Source organism: Oryx dammah, unplaced genomic scaffold (genome assembly GCF_014754425.2).
Source record: "Oryx dammah isolate SB20612 unplaced genomic scaffold, SCBI_Odam_1.1 HiC_scaffold_19, whole genome shotgun sequence".
Taxonomy (NCBI): Eukaryota; Metazoa; Chordata; class Mammalia; order Artiodactyla; family Bovidae; genus Oryx; species Oryx dammah.
In genome coordinates, this window is record NW_024070203.1 from 12,803,650 (window position 1) to 12,822,988 (window position 19,339).

Sequence of the window (19,339 nt, forward strand, 5' to 3'; positions counted from 1 at the left end):
TTCCTGAACCCAATTACCACACACTAGTCTAACCTCCAGAGAAGGCAATGGCACCCCACTCCAGTTCTCTTGCCTGGAAAATCCCATGGACGAAGGAGCCTGGTAGGCTGCAGTCCATGGGGTCGCTGGGGGTCAGACACGACTGAGTGACTTCACTTTCACTTTTCACTTTCATGCATTGGAGAAGGAAATGGCAACCCACTGCAGTGTTCTTGCCTGGAGAATCCCAGGGATGGGGGAGCCTGGTGGGCTGCCATCTATAGGGTTGCACAGAGTCGGACACGACTGAAGCGACTTAGCAACAGCAGCAGTAGCATAGCAAATAGTATTTATGTAGTAATAATATAAATGCTATCTTTTTGCTGGAAATTTTCAGTTTTCAAGAGTATTCTACATAAAACACAGAAACTTTTTCAAAAAATTATTTTAGTTTTGGCTGTGTTGGGTCTTCACTGCTGTGTGAGGGCTCTCCCTAGTTGCAGCGGGTGGGGGCTGCTCTTTGTTGCAGTGCTCGAGCTTCTCACTGCAGTGGCTTCTCTTGTGGAGCACAGGCTCTCGGTGCTTCAGTAATTAAGGCACAGGCTCGGTAGTAAGGGTTCACAAGCCATAGGGCACACAGACCTCACGGATTTTAGTGCGTGAGCTCAGTGGTTGCAACTGGCAGGCTCTAGAGCGCTGGCTCAGTGACTGTTGTGCACAAGCTTAGTTGCACCACAGCATGTGGAATATTCCTGGACCAGGGATCGAACCCACGCCCCTTGCATTGGCAGGTGGATTCTTACCACTGTGCTGCCAGGAAACTCCAGAAACGTTTTTTTAAATTATAATTTGTTTACAACTGGAGAAGGAAATAGCAACCATTCCAGTATCCTTACCTGCAGAATCCCATGGACAGAGGAGTCTGGCAGGTTACAGTCCATGGGGTCGCAAAGAGCTGAAAAAGACTAAAGGACTAACACTCACTTTTGTTTACAATGTTGTATTAGTTTCAAGTGTACAGCAAAATTAGATTTGGTTTTTCATATTCTTTTCCTTTCCTTATAAGACATTACAAAGTATTGAGTCTAGTTTCCTGTGCTATACTTTGGGTTCTTGTTGCAGAAACTTTAATTCTGGTTACAAAACTGAATTATTGAATTAAGTTAATAAATTAATCACGTAATTTTCATAAACTAAAAGGATAGATTTAAAAAAGGAAAGAATAGCTTACACAGTAGGAAGCCAATATGTATGTTTTAAGTTGGTGGAAGGAGAAACTAAATTTAAGAATATAATATTAACATCCACCACAGGTATACACGTGTTCCCCATCCTGAACTCCCCTCCCACCTCCCTCTCTGTACCATCCCTCCCGCAAAACCAATACAATATTGTAAAGTAATTAGCCTCCAATTAAAATAAATAAATTTATATTTAAAAAATAAAATGGTGTAATGAAAGAAAAATATAATGTTAATTTATAAGTATAAACTTGAAGAAAACAACAACAATAATAATAGTTATTACTTACATGACCTTTGCTATGTGCTGGGCATAGTTCCTTAAATATTTTTACTCCTTTAACCTTCACGACAATCCTATGAACTTTTAGCTTTTCTTAATCTGAATCCTTAGCTTTTCTCCATTTGAGAGAAAGAAAAGCTGAATCACCGTGAGTTAAGAAACTTGCCAAAGTTTGCATACCTAGTAATGGTAGGTCAAGAATGGAAATAAAAAACAACTATTTAATTTGGAAGATGATGTAGATGAAAAATTAGGCAGTATTAAAAACAATTTGTAATAGGGGTCAATATGTAGTACATAGTCAATGAAGTTGACAAATCTAGAAATAATAAGTTATTTAGGACTCTGGAGCTCTGACTGCAATTACTAGAGGGACTTACACAGCAGAGTAGCAGTGCACTTCACATTTTATTTTCCATTTTAAATCATTCTTTACAGTAATTTACTTCATATGTGCATCATATTTTAAAACTTTAAACATCATTTTCTCCCAAACTGTCACATTTCTTAAAACTTCTTCCCACTCTTTCACATTTAATAAAGCTTCTCTTAACTAAAAGATACCTTCCTTCCAATTTTAGATATTAGCATCATATCTTCATACTTAGGAAGATGGCAGATAACATCCCCAAATGAAAAAAGTGGTCTGCACTCATTCCAGATGAAAGTGCCTCATCTGCCACGTAGCTGCATAGAGTTATTTCATGTTCACTAAAGATGACATTTAAAAATGCATTACAAATTTATTAAAATGTGTCACTCTATCACAACAGTAGGCAATATGTAATGACCTAAGAAAGTGAAGGTAATGGAGACATTTTAGTGAGAAAAAAATATGTAGTAAAAATATCAAAGTTTAAAGATGCCAAAAAAGAGCAGAGCTATCGCAGAGTTGTAGGAGAGAACAGTTATTTATTCAAACTCTTATTCAGCCAACATGTATTGAGCATCTGTATGTTCTCAGTATGTATCAGGTGTTAGGTGTGTGTATTTGAGAAAAAGTTCTTAAATAGTTTACAATATAGCATAAAATATAATGGATGCTTTTTACATATGATACTTTTGGTATCATATATATACATACTATTTACATATGATACAATTTGGTAAGTATCACCACATGACAAAAGTATGATACAGTAACAGAAGTAAGGGAGGTCATAAAAAAACAGCAATTTAGCAATTTAGTATTGTGTGCTCCATGACAAGCAGGAAGCAAGCTAAGATGTAGGCTCATTACTGGGGTAGACAATAGGGTCAGGAGCTAAAGAAATATGTGATATTGCTGCTGCTGCTGCTAAGTCATTTCAGTCGTGTCCAACTCTGTGCAACCCTATAGATGGCAGCCCACCAGGCTTCCTCATCCCTGGGATTCTCCAGACAAGAACATTGGAGTGGGTTGCCATTTCCTTCTCCAATGCATGAAAGTGAAAAGTGAAAGTGAAGTCGCTCAGTAGTATCCGACTCTTAGCGACCCCATGGACTGCAGCCCACCGGGCTCCTCCATCCATGAGATTTTCCAGGCAAGAGCACTGGAGTGGGGTGCCATTGCCTTCTCCATGTGATATTGCTAGTGAACCACAAATATGTAAAAGTAATCTTGGTAAGAGATTCTTGGTTCTTGGTAAGAGACTCCACTTCCCCCAATATAATTCACCTCAAGCCAGGAAAAGGCAAGGAGATGGATAAAAAATACAATGCGTGTATGTGTGCTAAATCGCTTCAGTTGAGTCTGATTCTGCAACCCTATAAACCGCCAGGCTCCTCGGTCCATGGGATTTTCCAGGCAAGAATACTGGAGTTAGTTAACATGCCCTCCTCCAGAAGATCTTTCAAACTCCGGGAATGAACCTATATCTCTTATGTCTCCTGCATTGGCAGGTGGGTTCTTCACCACTAGCTCCACCTGGGAAACCCAGAAAATTTAATACTCGTTAGAAAAATTACACACAAGATTCAATAGTAAAATAAAGGTTTGTGGTCCTGTTCATTCTGACCTTGAGACTGAACCAGGTAATGTTTCCTCTCTTCTCCCTTTTGTGTAACGCTGAGAGATTGCAGTCCGCCCCTACATTTCCCATCCCCACTTCTCTCTCATCCTCTAGCTCAGGCAGTTAGATTCAGAAGCCTCAGCCAGAATGAGGAAAAGGAAGTAGATGGGGAGGATGGAAGGAGAGGGGTGGAAAGGGATGAAGAAGCTACCGGGATCTTAACGGAGGAGCAAGAAGACAGAGACCAAGGACTTTTGACTGCAGAAGACTCCAGGTGGTCCAGAAGTAAGAAATCTGCACTCTGTGGGTTTTGATCATTCATCTGTAAGCTTTTCTTACCAGTAAAAACTCAACTTTCTCTACCTTCCAAACACTGTTAAAATTTTCATATTTTATGGTGTAAAAAAAAGAAAGAAAGTGAAATTCACTCAGTTGTGTCTGACTCTTTGTGACCCCATGGACTGTAGCCCGCCAGGCTCCTCTGTCAGTGGAATTCTCCAGGCAAGAATACTGGAGTGGGTTGCCATGCCCACCTCCAGGGCAGCTTCCCAACCCAGGGATGGAACCCAGGTCTCCTGCCTGCAACACAGGACACCTGGGTTTGATCCAACAGTGTAATTATTTGCAAATGAAAATTGCAGGGAATTTTGGAAATTGTAGCAGTAGCCTTCAGCAGGGTACCTTCTGCTCTGACAGCATGAAGGGCTTAATTCACACCCTGCTGTGCTTGGGGGTGACAACAGCTCTTGAGCACACCCTTCAAATTCTGCATATGATAGGAAAGCAGAATTGAAACTGATCAGAACATGTTAAGAAATTACTGCCCAATGAATACATTGAGGTTAATCAAGCAGCTCCCTCATGATATAGAAAGTTGGCTTTGAAAGGATAAAAGGAAGTGGTGCCATGTGTGAAGGCCAAAGAGCAGATCCAGATAAGGCAGCTCTGCAGAGCAGCATTGGTTGGTATGTGATTCTGTAGGTCTTGAGGTTAAATGCAGCACAGTCAGTCACCCACTTCTTGTATTTACTCCTGTCTCTAAATTACAATTTGAATAGTTTTAGGCAGTTAAAAATAATAGGCAAATTCAATAATTATGGATGTGTTTACTTTTATATTGTCAGTTTTGGCCACTTACCTATTTAAACACCCAAGTTGTCTTCTTTATTTCTATTATTCTCTCTCACAGATAGATCTCCACTTTTCCTACTAGAAACTCAGGCTATCTCTTGGCTTTATAAAACACAGGAATTTCACTTTAATTAACAACTTATTGTCCTTTAATTTATCTTAATTTTGAAATAAAATTATGACAAAAATAATTTAATAAGTATACTAATTAAATTGGGTGTTGGCATATTTCTCATGTATTAAACACTGACAGTGTTAAGCATTATGCTAAATTCTAGGAATTGTAACATTTACTAATTTTTTCCCAAAAAGCTGTAAAAGCACTTTTCAACCTAGACTCAGTATCAGTGTCACTAATGAGGTCTATAGGAGTTGAAGCACTTCACTAGGGGCCCTGAGCATCCCTGCACATTCTTACTAGATATGCCAAAGATCCAAGTCTCTTATTGCTCCTTACCCAGGATGTTTCTCAGGGTTATGTTTGCAGTGAGTAACCTTAAGGATGAGGTAATAGCTCCCTCAAAGAGTGGGTTTGCTTAATTCCCAAAGCTCTGTATTTTTGTATCCAGAGCAACTTCCTACATAGGTACCATCCACCTGAAGCCCATGCTGCTTATTGTGCTGTGAGTAACAGAGTCCCTTGTATCTGCCCATGGGGTCATGTGTTATTGACCAGTATTCACGAAACAGTAACATACTCGTTTGTAAGAAGGAGAAAATCAAATTCCAGGCCCTGACTTTAAGTGGGTAACATAAGGATTACAATTTCTATTTTACTAATCACTTTCCTGGTCCTCAAGTAACAAACATCATTACTTTGACTACTTAATTATGGATGTGCCTTAAGGAGAGGAATATGATGTTATAGTGATTTATTCAGTGTTTTCTGTATCTCAGGTACTAGAATAAATAAGCCCAAGCAGTTACTATTATTCCTATTTTACAGATAAGAAAACTAAGATTCACAGTGGTTAATAATCTTCTAGGTCAAACAACTTGTTAATGATGAAGCAAGGTTCTAAATGCAAGCTGCCATAAGTCTAAAATTCAGGTATTTGCCATATATTTAGAAGAGAAATTCTGGGAAAGATATGGACAATTATTTGCATCAGTATCCTATTTGAGATTTGATAAGTTATAATCACAGAAAATACTTTCCAATGTGAGCTTTAGATAATTACAACAGAAAAGAGAACAGTTAAAGAATCTTTAATTAAAAAAAAAACTTGTTGCAAATGACAAATGATACCACAGAAATACAACAACAAAAAAAATCATAAGACAGTACCAAGAAATTGGACAACCTAGAAGAAATAGACAAGTTTCCAGAAACATACAGCTTGCCAAGACTGAGTCAAGAAGAAATAAATTATTTGAACAGCCCAATCACTAGAAGTGAAACAGAAACTATAATTTAAAAAACTTCCTACAAGCAAAAGTCTGGGACCAGACAACTTCAAGGGTAATTCTACTAAACACACAAAGAAGAACTAACATCTATCCTTCTCAAACTCTTCCAAAAAACTGAAGAGGAGAGAGCACTCCCAAATTCTTTTTATGACGCTACTATTATCCTGATACCCAAGACCAGACAGAGACACTCCAAAAAAGAAAACTAAGGACAATATCTTTGATGACTATAAATAGAAAAGTTCTCAACAAAATATTAGCAAACAGTATTCAACAACACTTGAAAAGGATCATTAACCATGATGAAATTGGATTTATTCCAGGGTCACAAATATGGTTCAACATTTGCAACTCAATCAATGTGATTCACTACATTAATTAAAGGAAAGGCAAAAATCACACAATCATTTCAATAGATGCAGAAAAAGCACTTGACAAAATTCAACATCCATTTATTATAAAAAGTCTCACAAATGTGGGTCCAGAGGGAATATATCTCCACAAATTAAAGGTCATTTATGATGAATTCAGGGTCAACCTGATACTCAACAGCGAAAAGATGAAAGCCTTTCTGCTAAATTCAGGAACAAGACAGGGATGTGCATTCTCACCATTTCTATTCAAAATAATCCTGGAAGCTCTTGCTACAGTAATCACACAAGAAAAAGGAAAAAAAGGTATTCAAATTGGAAGTTCAGTTCAGTTCAGTCGCTCAGTAGTGTCCGACTCTTTGCGACCCCATGAATCGTAGCACATCAGGCCTCCCTGTCCATCACCAACTCCCAGAGTTCACTCAGATTCACGTCCATCGGGTCAGTGATGCCATCCAGCCATCTCATCCTCTGTCGTCCCCTTCTCCTCCTGCCCCCAATCCCTCCCAGCATCAGAGTCTTTTCCAATCAGTCAACTCTTCACATGAGGTGGCCAAAGTACTGGAGTTTCAGCTTTAGCATCATTCTTCCAAAGAAATCCCAGGGCTGATCTCCTTTAGAATGGACTGGTTGGATCTCCTTGCAGTCCAAGGGACTCTCAAGAGTCTTCTCCAACACCACAGTCCAAACGCATCAATTATTTGGCGCTCAGCCTTCTTCACAGTCCAACTCTCACACCCATACATGACCACAGGAAAAACCATAGCCTTGACTAGATGGACCTTAGTCAGCAAAGTAATGTCTCTGCTTTTGAATATACTATCTAGGTGGGTCATAACTTTTCTTCCAAGAGTAAGCGTCTTTTAATTCCATGGCTGCAATCACCATCTGCAGTGATTTGGGAGCCCCCCAAAATTAAGTCTGACACTGTTTCTACTGTTTCCCCATCTATTTCCCATGAAGTGATGGGACTGGATGCCATGATCTTTGTTTTCTGAATGTTGAGCTTTAAGCCAACTTTTTCACTCTCCTCTTTCACTTTCGAAAAGAGACTTTTTAGTTCCTCTTCACTTTCTGCCATAAGGGTGGTGTCATCTGCATATCTGAGGTTATTGATATTTCTCCCAGTAATCTTGATTCCAGCTTGGGTTTCTTCCAGTCCAGTGTTTCTCATGATGCACTCTGCATAGCAGTTAAATAACCAGGGTGACAATAGACAGCCTTGACGTACTCCTTTTCCTATTTGGAACCAGTCTGTTGTTCCATGTCCAGTTTTAACTGTTGCTTCCTGACCTGCATATAGATTTCTCAAGAGGCAGGTCAAGTGGTCTGGTATTCCCATCTCCTTCAGAATTTTCCACAGTTTATTGTGATCCACACAGTCAAAGGCTTTGGCATAGTCAATAAAGCAGAAATAGATGTTTTTCTGCAACTCTCTTGCTTTTTCCATGATCCAGCGGATGTTGGCAATTTGATCTCTGGTTCCTCTGCCTTTTCTAAAACCAGCTTGAACATCTGGAAGTTCATGGTTCACATATTGCTGAAGCCTGGCTTGGAGAACTTTGAGCATTACTTTACTAGCATGTGAGATGAGTGCAATTGTGCGGTAGTGAGCATTCTTTAGCATTGCCTTTCTTTGGGATTGGAATGAAAATGGACATTTTCCAGTCCTGTGGCCACTGCTGAGTTTTCCAAATTTGCTGGCATATTGAGTGCAGCATTTTCACAGCATCATCTTTCAGGATTTGAAATAGCTCAACTGGAATTCCATCACCTCCACTAGCTTTGTTTGTAGTGATGCTTTCTAAGGCCCACTTGACTTCACATTCCCAATAATCAACACAGCATGGTAATGGCACAAAACCAGACTAGACCAATGTAACAGGATAGAGAGCCCAGAAACAAATCCCCTAAATATGGCCAATTAATCTATGACTAAGAAATCAAGAATATACAATGGAGAAAAGATAGTTTCTTCAATAAATTTATTGGGAAAGCTGGATAGCAACATGTAAATCAATGAAACAAGAACATTCCATTATATTGTAACAGAGCAGGATGAGCACAGCTCTTAGCAGGTAGCCATTGCTGTGCCTCATTACTCTGCTCCCAATTAGTAGACAACAGGTCTTGCTCAGCCATTGCTTGGTGCCTCATTGGGCCCTACCCACTAGCAACTAACTGTCAATGAGCAACTGTTAGTTTTCCTGCTATTGGTCAGCTCTGCCTACTGATAACTATCAATGAAGGACCATTAGGGAAATTATTCAGTCAAGTGTCGGTGGTGTGGCGGTCATCAGGTGGAAAATGAGGTAAGAGGCAAAATCAGACCTTCTCCTGGAGACCCTCCAGCTTACGCAGCCTTGGGCCAGTGAGTGAGCTGGAGGGCTCAGGGAACAGACTGGGCACAACATCGTTGAGGGCTCCAGAGCCCTCACTATGGCCCTCCACTAGTCATGGCCCGGGCCTTGAGGAGTGGTGAGCCTCTCCCCCATGCCTGTCTCTGTGAGTCACTAGCAGTGGCCGTCTGTCTGAGTCACAGTCTGTGAGACTTGGTCTGCCCATTTGGGTGGCCTGGGGAGACTGAAGTTCAGTTGGGTTGGATGCTTGTCTTCTTCCGGGATGACAGCTGGGCCAGATACAGGAATCTGGCCCTGAAGGAGCTGCCAACTGAGATCTGCCTCCTGTTAGCCAGGACTGGGACCTTGGAGAGTAAAAGTTGTGCCTTGGGACTTTGCCCTGTCTGGTCAGGACAGAGAATAACATTCATTTGGTAGAGATTTACACAAACATTGTTACCTGACCATGAATGGACCTCAAGAACAAAGGATCTGACACCCAGAAGTCTGCAACAACTAACCATGACCATCTCTCACCTTTTGCTTTTTAAAGGACTTACTGAAAGCTTTTAGTAACTTTGGAGTTCTTAGGGTTACCCAACTCGTTGTATGAAGCTGTAATAAACTTTTTTCTGTTCCAAATACTAATGTTTAGTACTGATGGGCCTCACTGTATGTCAGGCACACAGACTTGGTGGTTTCAGTAACAATACCATATACAAAAATAAACTCAAAATGGTTTAAAGGCTGAAATATAATACATGACACCATAAAACTCCTAGAAGAAAATATAGGTAAATATTATTTTCATAAATTGTAGCAATATTTTTAAATCAATTTCCCAAGGTAAAATAAATAAAAACAAAAATACACAGATGGGCCCTAATCAAACTTACAAGCTCTTACACAGCAAAGGAAACCATAAACAAAATGAAAAGACAACCTACGAATGGGAGAAAGTATTTGCCAATTACGCGACCCAAAGGGTTAACATCTAAAATACACAAAGAGCTTATACAACTCAGTATCAAAAAACAACCTAAATAAAAATGGGCAGATGACTTAAGCATACATTCTTCCAAAAGAGACATACAGATGGCTAACCACACATGAAAAGATGCTCAACATCACTAGTCATTCAGTTCAGTTCAGTTCAGTTCAGTTGCTCAGTCGTGTCTGACTTTGCAATCCCATGAATCGCAGCACGCCAGGCCTCCCTGTCCATCACCATCTCCCGGAGTTCACACAAACTCACATCCATTGAGTCAGTGATGACATCAAGCCATCTCATCCTCTGTCATCTCCTTCTCCTCCTGCCCCCAGTCCCTCCCAGCATCAGAGTCTTTTCCAATGAGCCAACTCTTCTCATGAGGTGGCCAAAATACTGGAGTTTCAGCTTTAGCATCATTCCTTTCAAAGAACACCCAGGGCTGATCTCCTTTAGAATGGACTGGTTGGATCTCACTAGTCATTAGGGAGATGCAAATCAAAAATGCAAAAAGGTATAATCTTAAACTGGTAAGAGTGCCTATCATCCAAAAATCTGCAAATTATAAGTTCTGGAGAGGGTGTGGAGGAAAGAAAACCTTGTTCACTGTTGGTCAGAATGTAAATTGGTGCAGCCACTATGGAAAATAATATGGAAGTCCCTCTAAAAACTAAAAATAGAGTTACCATATGATCTAGCAATTCCACTCCTGATATGTATCTAGAAAAAAAATGAAAATACTAATTTAAAAGATGCAGGCACCCCAGTGTTCACTTAAGCATTATTGGCAACAGCTTAAACATGGAAAAACCCAAGTGCCCATCAACAGACGATTGGCTTAAGAAAATGTTATATATATATATATATATATATAATGGAATATTACTCAAACATAAAGAAGAATAAAATAATGCCATTTGCGACAGTGGACCTAGATGGACCTAGAGCATACTATGCTTTGTTAGAGAAAGACAAATGCTACATGATATCACTTATACGTGGAGTCTAAATGATAATAAAAATGAATCTGTATACAAAACAAACTCATGGGCATAGAAAACAGATTTATGGTTACCAAAGGGGAAAGGGGTGGTAAGAGACAAATCAAGAGTATGATATTAACAGATACAAACTACTATACGTAAAATAGATAAGCAGCAAGAATTTATTGCAGAGCACAGGGAACTGTACTCATATCTGTAATAATGTATAATGGAATATAATCTGCAAAGCAAAAATAAATCAGCAAACTATACACCTGAAAGTAACACAATGTTGGAATCAATTATACTTCAATTAAAAAGAAACTTGTCTTTGTTAATTATCTTCAAGCACACTTAAATCCTGACTACATTCAGATCTAGTACCTGTTTTAGTGGACATGAGATTTTAGAAAGAATGCATACTAATGAAAAATAATGTGTGTGCAGCTCAGTCATGCAGTCATGGATGACTCTTTGCAACCCCAAGGACTGCTGCCAGCCAGGATCCTCTGTCCATGGAATTTTCCAGGCAAGAATACTAGAGTGAGTTACCATTTCCTACTGCTGGATCTTCCCCATTCAGGGATTGAATCCGAGGCTCCTGCCATATTTCCCGCATTGCATGTGGATTCTACACTACTGTGCTGCCTGGGAAGCCTAAAAAATACTGAGTTGGACCTAAATGTCCAAAGGCATTATATTTTAGAAATTGAGAACATCAGTGAGACTTATCAAAGTGTTCTCCCCCTGCTCACCTGGAACAAAGATTCTAAAATTTTGGCATCAAAAGTCAAGGTGTTCTACTGAATTTTCTCTGGAGGTTGGCCTCCAAATCTGTGGTTACCATGAGAGTGGAAAACAAATTCAACACTTTTTATTATGAAGATTTAGCTCTCCAGCTCCTTCAGTAGACAATAAGTTCTAAAGGGTTAGATTCAGTTCTTACTCAGTTTTCTAATATTATTACTTTGTGCTATATCAGGTTTCTTTTATTTTCTACTTTTCCCCTTTTCTCATTTGCTTCCTCTTTCTTCTTTTTAACAATGTAACAGGAGGTGGTCCCAAGATGATGGAGGAATAGGACGAGAGACCACTTCCCCCCAACAAATACATCAAAAGAATATCTGCATTTGGAGTATCTTCCACAAAACAACTTCTGAACACTGGCAGAGGACCCCAGATACCCAGAGATGCAAACCAATCTCTTCAAAATGAGGTAGGACAAAAGATAAAGACAAAAAGAGAGACAAAGGATTTAGGGACAGATACCTGTCCTGGGGAGGGAATCCTGAAGGAAGAGAAGTTTCCACTACAATAGGAAACCCTTTCACAGGCAGGGTCAGTGGGGGAACTTTGAAATCTCAGAGGGCAGCATAATAAAAAAAATAAAATAAAATCACCACAGAATTCGCACCACAGGCAATTACCAGCAGAGAAGTGGTTCATACACTCCTGTCTGCCCATAGCGAGTAGGGGCTGAGTATGAAGCCGCAGGCTGCATGCTAGGTTCTTAGGGTAAGGACTGGGGTTGAATACCCTGAGGACACTCTGAGGGGACTTAAGTGACAAAACAACCCAAACTGTGGGAATGCCAGGGAGACAAAGAAAAACAAAGGACTTTTCTTGCAGAAAGGCTCTAACACCACACTGTGACCCCTGGCACACTCAGAACAAAAGATTGCACCCTAGGGAATACCAAAGGAGAGAGAGCCAGCTGGCATTTAAGGCCCTCCCTCCCTGGAGGCAGAGAGGCAGGTGCACAACAGCCAGAGACGGGAAGCAAGGGGCCGCTTCAATCTTGGCTCCAGAAACTGCATCTCTTACCCATCTGTGAGCAGGCTGACAAGTCACTAACCTCATTGTATTGCTGATCCTGTATGTAATGCCAATTGTCTTGCTGTTCACGCTGTGCTCACTGTTTGCTGAACCCAGAGTAGGCAAGGCTCAAGCTAAGAGGCTCGAAGAAGACGCAAGGAGCTGAAGGAACTGAAGACACAGTTTATTCTCTCCAGAGAATAAACCATGTTATGGTGGCCATAACACAGCCTCTCTCCTGGCTGACGCAACAGCAGCAGCCACAGCATAACCATAACGCAGCCATGGCATAATCTCACAGAACGTAGCCATGATGTTGCTCCGGTGTAGTCCCAATGCAGCAGATTCCAGGGCTTTCGTGGCGAAGTTCACACAGGCGTATTGCACAAAGTAGCCCGTGATCAAGCAAGCACCTCATGAGACACATGTGCACTGCTACACGTGATCTCAATTGTTACATAACCATGCATAGTCATTGTTTACAGAGCATGGGGCAAAAGGGCTGAGAGGGTGGGGTGAGACAGCCTGACTGGTACCATCCTATTAGTTTCCTCACACACATCTTCCTGGGATCCTGGATGGTTCCTATCTGCCAACAGTGTCACAGCCTGAGACCAGCTTCCCCAAGGAGATGCCCGGCCCACCTGGGACTGTGTCCTTTTGGAGCATTGGGAAGCTGAGCAGCTTGGACCTGGGAAGTGCATGCCACCTTGGGCTGTGGAAACCCCCATGCGTCCATCCACTCTGAGTGTGCCCACGCATGCCAGTGGTACTTGTTTGCAGTGTCCCTCTCTCTCCACAGCACAACTGAGCAAATGAGCCTGAATAAATGGCCATTTTTACCCTGTCCTGTCAGGGTGGAGATTAGACACTGAAGAGACTCGCAAGCAGAGGAGCCAAACGTAAACAAAGAAGGGGGAACCATCTCAGAAGTGGCAGATGCAGCCGATTAAAATCCTGCAGTTAAGCTGAGACGGTGCAACTGAGGGACACTGTAGACTATGAGAATAAAGTGAAAGTGAAGTCATGTCTGACTCTTTGTGACCCCATGGATTGTAGTATAAGTACAAGCCAGAACAAGGGATTTTCTGACACTGAACTGAGCCCACATTATATTAAAAAAATTTTTTGTGTGCTATTTTTTATTGTACTTTTGAGAGTCTAATCTTTATTCTAGGTTTTTAATTTTTGCTTTCTGATATTTGTTATTAAATTTGTACCTTTAAGAGTCTAATTTGTAGTATCCATTTTCACTTATGGATTTGATTACTGGCTTGATTACTCTCTTCCCTTTTGACTCTCCCTTATCTCCTCCTGGTCAGTTCTGTCTTCCTCCTCCCTCTTCTCTTCCCTATATAACTCTGTGAATCTCTTTGAGTGTTCCTGCTTGTGGAAAATTATTTCAGCATTTAGGGGTTTTGTCTTCTATGCTGTGTGGATGGAGAAGTTTTGATGCTATTGTAAGAGGGGAACCGAAACCCAGAGGCATGAGGCTTAACAGCAGAACTTTGGACCATCATAAAACTCATGATCCCAGGGAACATTAATAGATGAGAGTCCACCCAAAAGCCTTCATCCTACACTGAGACCAACCTCCACCCGAGAGCCAGCAAGCTCCAGTGCAACACACCCCATGCTAATCCTCCAGCAAAACAGGATCACAACACTGAACATTGAAAGACAGGTTGCCCAAAGTCATACCAAATTCACAGAAACCCCAAACTCGTTACTGGACACTGCATTGCCCTCCAGAGAGAGGAGACCCAGATCCATCCACCAGAACACAGACAGAAGTTTCCCAACCAGGAAACCTTCACAAGCCATTGGTTCAACCCCATGCACAGGGAGCAGACTCCAAAATTAAGAGGAACTGCGACCCTCTAGCCTGCAGAAAGAGGACCCCAAACACAGCAAACTGAACAAAATGAAAAGGTAGAGAAATATCCAGCAAGTAAAGGAACATGATAAAATCCCACAAAACCAAACAAAAGAGAAGGAGATAGGGAGTCTATCCGAAAAAGAATTCGGACTAATGATGGTAAAATTGATCCAAAATCTTGGGAGGAAAATGGGGACTAGAGATACGGATTAAGAAGATGCAAGAAATATTTAAAGAGAACCTAGAAGAAATAAGAGAAGTGAAGTCGCTCAGTCGTGTCTGACTATTTGTGACCCGTGGACTATAGCCCACAAAGCTCCTCCATCCATGGGATTCTCCAGGCAAGAATACTGGAGTGGGTTGCCATTTCCTTCTCCAGGGGATCTTCCTGACCCAGGGATCGAACCCAGGTCTCCCACATTGCAGGCAGACACTTTAACCTCTGTACCACCAGGGAAGAAGAAATAAAGAGGAGTCAATCAGTAATGAACAATGCAATAACTGAGATTAAAAACACTCTGGAGGGAATAAACACTAGAGTAACTGAGGCAAAATAAAGGATAAGTGAGCTGGAAGATAGAATGGTGGAAATAAATGAAAAGGAGCAGGAAGAACAAAAAAGAATTTTAAAAAATGAGGACAGCCTCAGAGAGAGACCTCTGGGACAATGTTGAACACCCCAACATTCTAATCATAGGTGTCCCAGAAGAAGAGGACAAAAAGAAAGGGTATGAAAAAATATTTGAGGAGACCATAGTTGGAAGCTTCCTTAAAAAGGGAAAGGAAATAGACACCCAAATCCACAAATTCAGAGTCCCATATAAGGTAAACCCAAGGCTCCACACACTAAGAAACATATTAATCCAACTAATAAAATTAAACACAAAGAACAAATATCAAAAACAGCAAGGGAAAATCAACAAAAAACATACAAGGCTGTCCTCATAAGTATAACAACTGATCTTTCAACAGAAATTCTGCCAGCCAGAAGGAAATGGCAGGATATACTTAAAGAAATGAAGGGAAAAAACCTACAACCAAGATTACTCTACACATCAAGGATCTCATTCAGATTTGAAGGAGAAATCAAAAGCTTAACTGACAAGCAAAAGCTGAGAGAATTCACCACCAAATGATAATGGATCTTTTCTAGATAGGAAACACAGAAAAGGTTTATAAAAACAAACCCAAAACAATAAAGTAAATGGTAATGGGATTATACTGATCAATAATTACCTTAAATGTAAATGGGTTAAACGCTCTAACCAAAAGACAAAGACTGGCTGAGTGGATACAAAAACAAGGTCCCTATGTATGCTGTCTACAAGAGACAAAGACAGACACTACATAATGATAATGATCAAGGGATCAATCCAAGAAGAAGATAAGACAATTACAAATATATATACACCCAACACAGGAGCACCTCAATACATAAGACAAATACTAAAACTATTAAAGAGGCAATTGACAGTAACACAATAGTAGTGAGGGACTTTAACACTCCACCCACACCAATGGACAGACCATCCAGACAGAAAATTAACAAAGAAATACAAACTTTCAATGATACATCGGACCAGTTAGACCTAATTGATATCTACAGGGCATGTCACTGAAAAACAATGGATTTCACCTTTTTCTCAAGGGCACATGGAAAGGGCCATGATAGGTCACATCCTGGGCCACAAACCTAGGCTTAGGAAATTTTTTTTTAATGAAATAATTTCAGGCATCTTTTCTGGTCATAGTGCTGTAAGGTTAAATATCAACTACAGGAAAAAATTATAAAAAACACAAACATATGCAGGCTAGGCAGTACGCTTCTGAATAACCAACAGAACACTGAAGAAATCAAAAAGGAAATCAAAATATGCATAGAAACAAATGATAGTGAAAATATGACTACTCAAAACCTATAGGATTCAGTAAAACAGTGCTAAGAGGGAAGTTCATAGCAACACAAGCCTACCTCAAGAAACAAGAGAAACATCAAGAAATCAACCTAATTTTACACCTAAAGCAACTAGGAAAAGAATGAAAAATCCTAAAGTTAGTGGAAGGAAAGAAATCATAAAATTCAGGGCAAAAATAAATGAAAAAGAAAAGAAGGCGACTATAGCAAAGATCAACAAAACTAAAAGCCAGTTCTTAAGAAGATAAATAAAATTGACAAACCATTAGCCAGACACAGCAAGAAAAAAAGGGAGAAGAATCAAATAAATAAAATCAGAAATGAAAATCAAGAAATTACAACTGACAACACAGAAAAACAAATGATCATACGAGACTACTGTGAGCAACTATAGGCCAATAAAAATGGACAACTTGGAAGAAATGGACAAATTCTTAGAAAAGTATAACCTTCTAAACTGAACCTGGAAGAAATAGAAAATTTGAACAGACCAATCACAAACATGGAAATCGAAACCATAATAAAAAATCTTTCAACAAACAAAAGTCCAGGACCAGATGGCTTCATGGGTGAATTCTACCATAAATTTAGAGAAAAGGTGAAACGTATACTACTCAAACTTTTCCAGAAAATTGCAGAGAAAGGAAAACTCCCAAACTCATTTTACAAGGTAACCATCACTCTGATATCAAAACCAGACGAATATGCCACAGAAAAAGAAAACTACAGGCCAACATCACTGATGAACACAGATGCAAAAATCCTTAACAAAGTTCTAGCAAACAAAATCCAACAACCTATCATACATCATAATTATATATCATGATCAAGTGGGCTTTATTCCAGGGATGCAAGGATTCTTCAATATTTGTAAATCAATCAATGTGATACACCATATCAACAAATTGAAAGATAAAAGAATATTATTTCAATAGATGCAAAGAAAGCCTTTGACAAAATTCAACACCCATTTCTATTAAAAACTCTCCAAAAAGTAGGCATAGAAGGAACATCAGTTCAGTTCAGTTCATTTCAGTCGCTCAGTCGTGTCCGACTCTGCAACCCCATGAATCGCAGCATGCCAGGCCTTGTCCATGACCAACTCCCAGAGTTTATGCAAACTCATGTCCATCGAGTCAGTGATGCCAGTCAGCCATCTCATCCTCTATTGTCCCCTTCTCCTCCTGCCCCCAATCCCTCCCAGCATCAGAGTCTTTTCCAATGAGTCAACTTTTCACATGAGGTGGCCAAAGTATTGGAGTTTCAGCTTTAGCATCAGTCCTTCCAATGAACACCCAGGACTGATCTCCTTTAGAATGGAGTGGTTGGATCTCCTTGCAGTCCAAGGGACTCTCAACAGTCTTCTCCAACACCACAGTTCAAAAGCATCAATTCTTTGGTGCTCAGCTTTCTTCACAGTTCAATTTTCACATCCATACATGACCACTGGAAAAACCATAGCCTTCACTAGATGGACCTTTGTTGACAAAGTAATGTCTCTGCTTTTGAATATGCTATCTAGGTTGGTCATAACTTTCTTTCCAAGGAGTAAGCATCTTCTAATTTCATGGATGCAATCACCATCTGCAGTGATTTTGGAGCCCAAAAAAATAAAGTCTGACACTGTTTCCACTGTTCCCCATCTGTTTCCAATGAAGTGATGGGACCAGATGCCATGATCTTCGTTTTATGAATGTTGAGCTTTAAGCCAACTTTTTCACTTTCCTCTTTCACTTTCATTAAGAGGCTTTTTAGTTCCTCTTCACTTTCTGCCATAAAGGTGGTGTCATCTGCGTATCTGAGGTTATTGATATTTCTCCCAGCACTCTTGATTCCAGCTTGTGCTTCCTCCAGCCCAGCGTTTCTCATGATGTACTCTGCATAGAAGTTAAATAGGCAGTGTGACAATATACAGCCTTGACGTATTCCTTTTCCTATTTGGAACCAGTCTGTTGTTCCATGTCCAGTTCTAACTGTTGCTTCCTGACCTGCATATAGGTTTCTCAAGAGGCAGGTCAGGTGGTCTGGTATTCCCATCTCTTTCAGAATTTTCCACAGTTTATTGTGATCCACACAGTCAAAGGCTTTGGCATAGTCAATAAAGCAGAAATAGATGTTCTTCTGGAACTCTCTTGCATTTTCCATGATCCAGTGGATGTTAGCAATTTGATCTCTGGTTCCTCTGACTTTTCTAATACCAGCTTGAACATCAGGAAGTTCACGGTTCACATATTGCTGAAGCCTGGCTTGGAGAATTTTGAGCATTACTTTACTAGCATGTGAGATGAGTGCAATTGTGCAGTAGTTTGAGCATTCTTTGGCATTGCCTTTCTTGGGATTGGAATGAAAAGTACCCTTTTCCAGTCCTATGGCCACTGCTGAGTTTTCCAAATTTGCTGGCATATTGAGTGCAGCACTTTCACAGCATCATCTTTCAGGATTTAAAATAGCTCAACCGGAATTCTATCACCACCACTAGCTTTGTTCGTACTGATGCTTCCTAAGGCCCACTTGACTTCACATTCCAGGATGTCTGACTCTAGGTGAGTGATCACACCATCGTGATTATCTGGATCGTGAAGATCTTTTTTGTACAGTTCTTCTGTGTACTCTTGCCATCTCTTCTTAATATCTTCTGCTTCTGTTAGGTCCATACCATTTATGTCTTTTATTGAGCCCATCTTTCCATGAAATGTTCCCTTGGTATCTCTAATTTTCATGAAGAGACCTCTAGTCTTTCCCATTCTGTTGTTTTCCTCTATTTCTTTGCATTGATCGATGAGGAAGGCTTTCTTATCTCTCCTTGCTATTCTTTGGAACTCTGCATTCAGACGCTTGTATCTTTCCTTTTCTCCTTTGTTTTTCGCTTATCTTCTTTCAACATAATAAAAGTCATATATGACAAACCCACAGCAAACATTATCCTCAATGGTGAAAAACTGAAAACTTTTTTTATAAAATCAAGAACAAGATAAGGGTGCCCACTCTCACCACTACCATTCAGCATAGTTTTG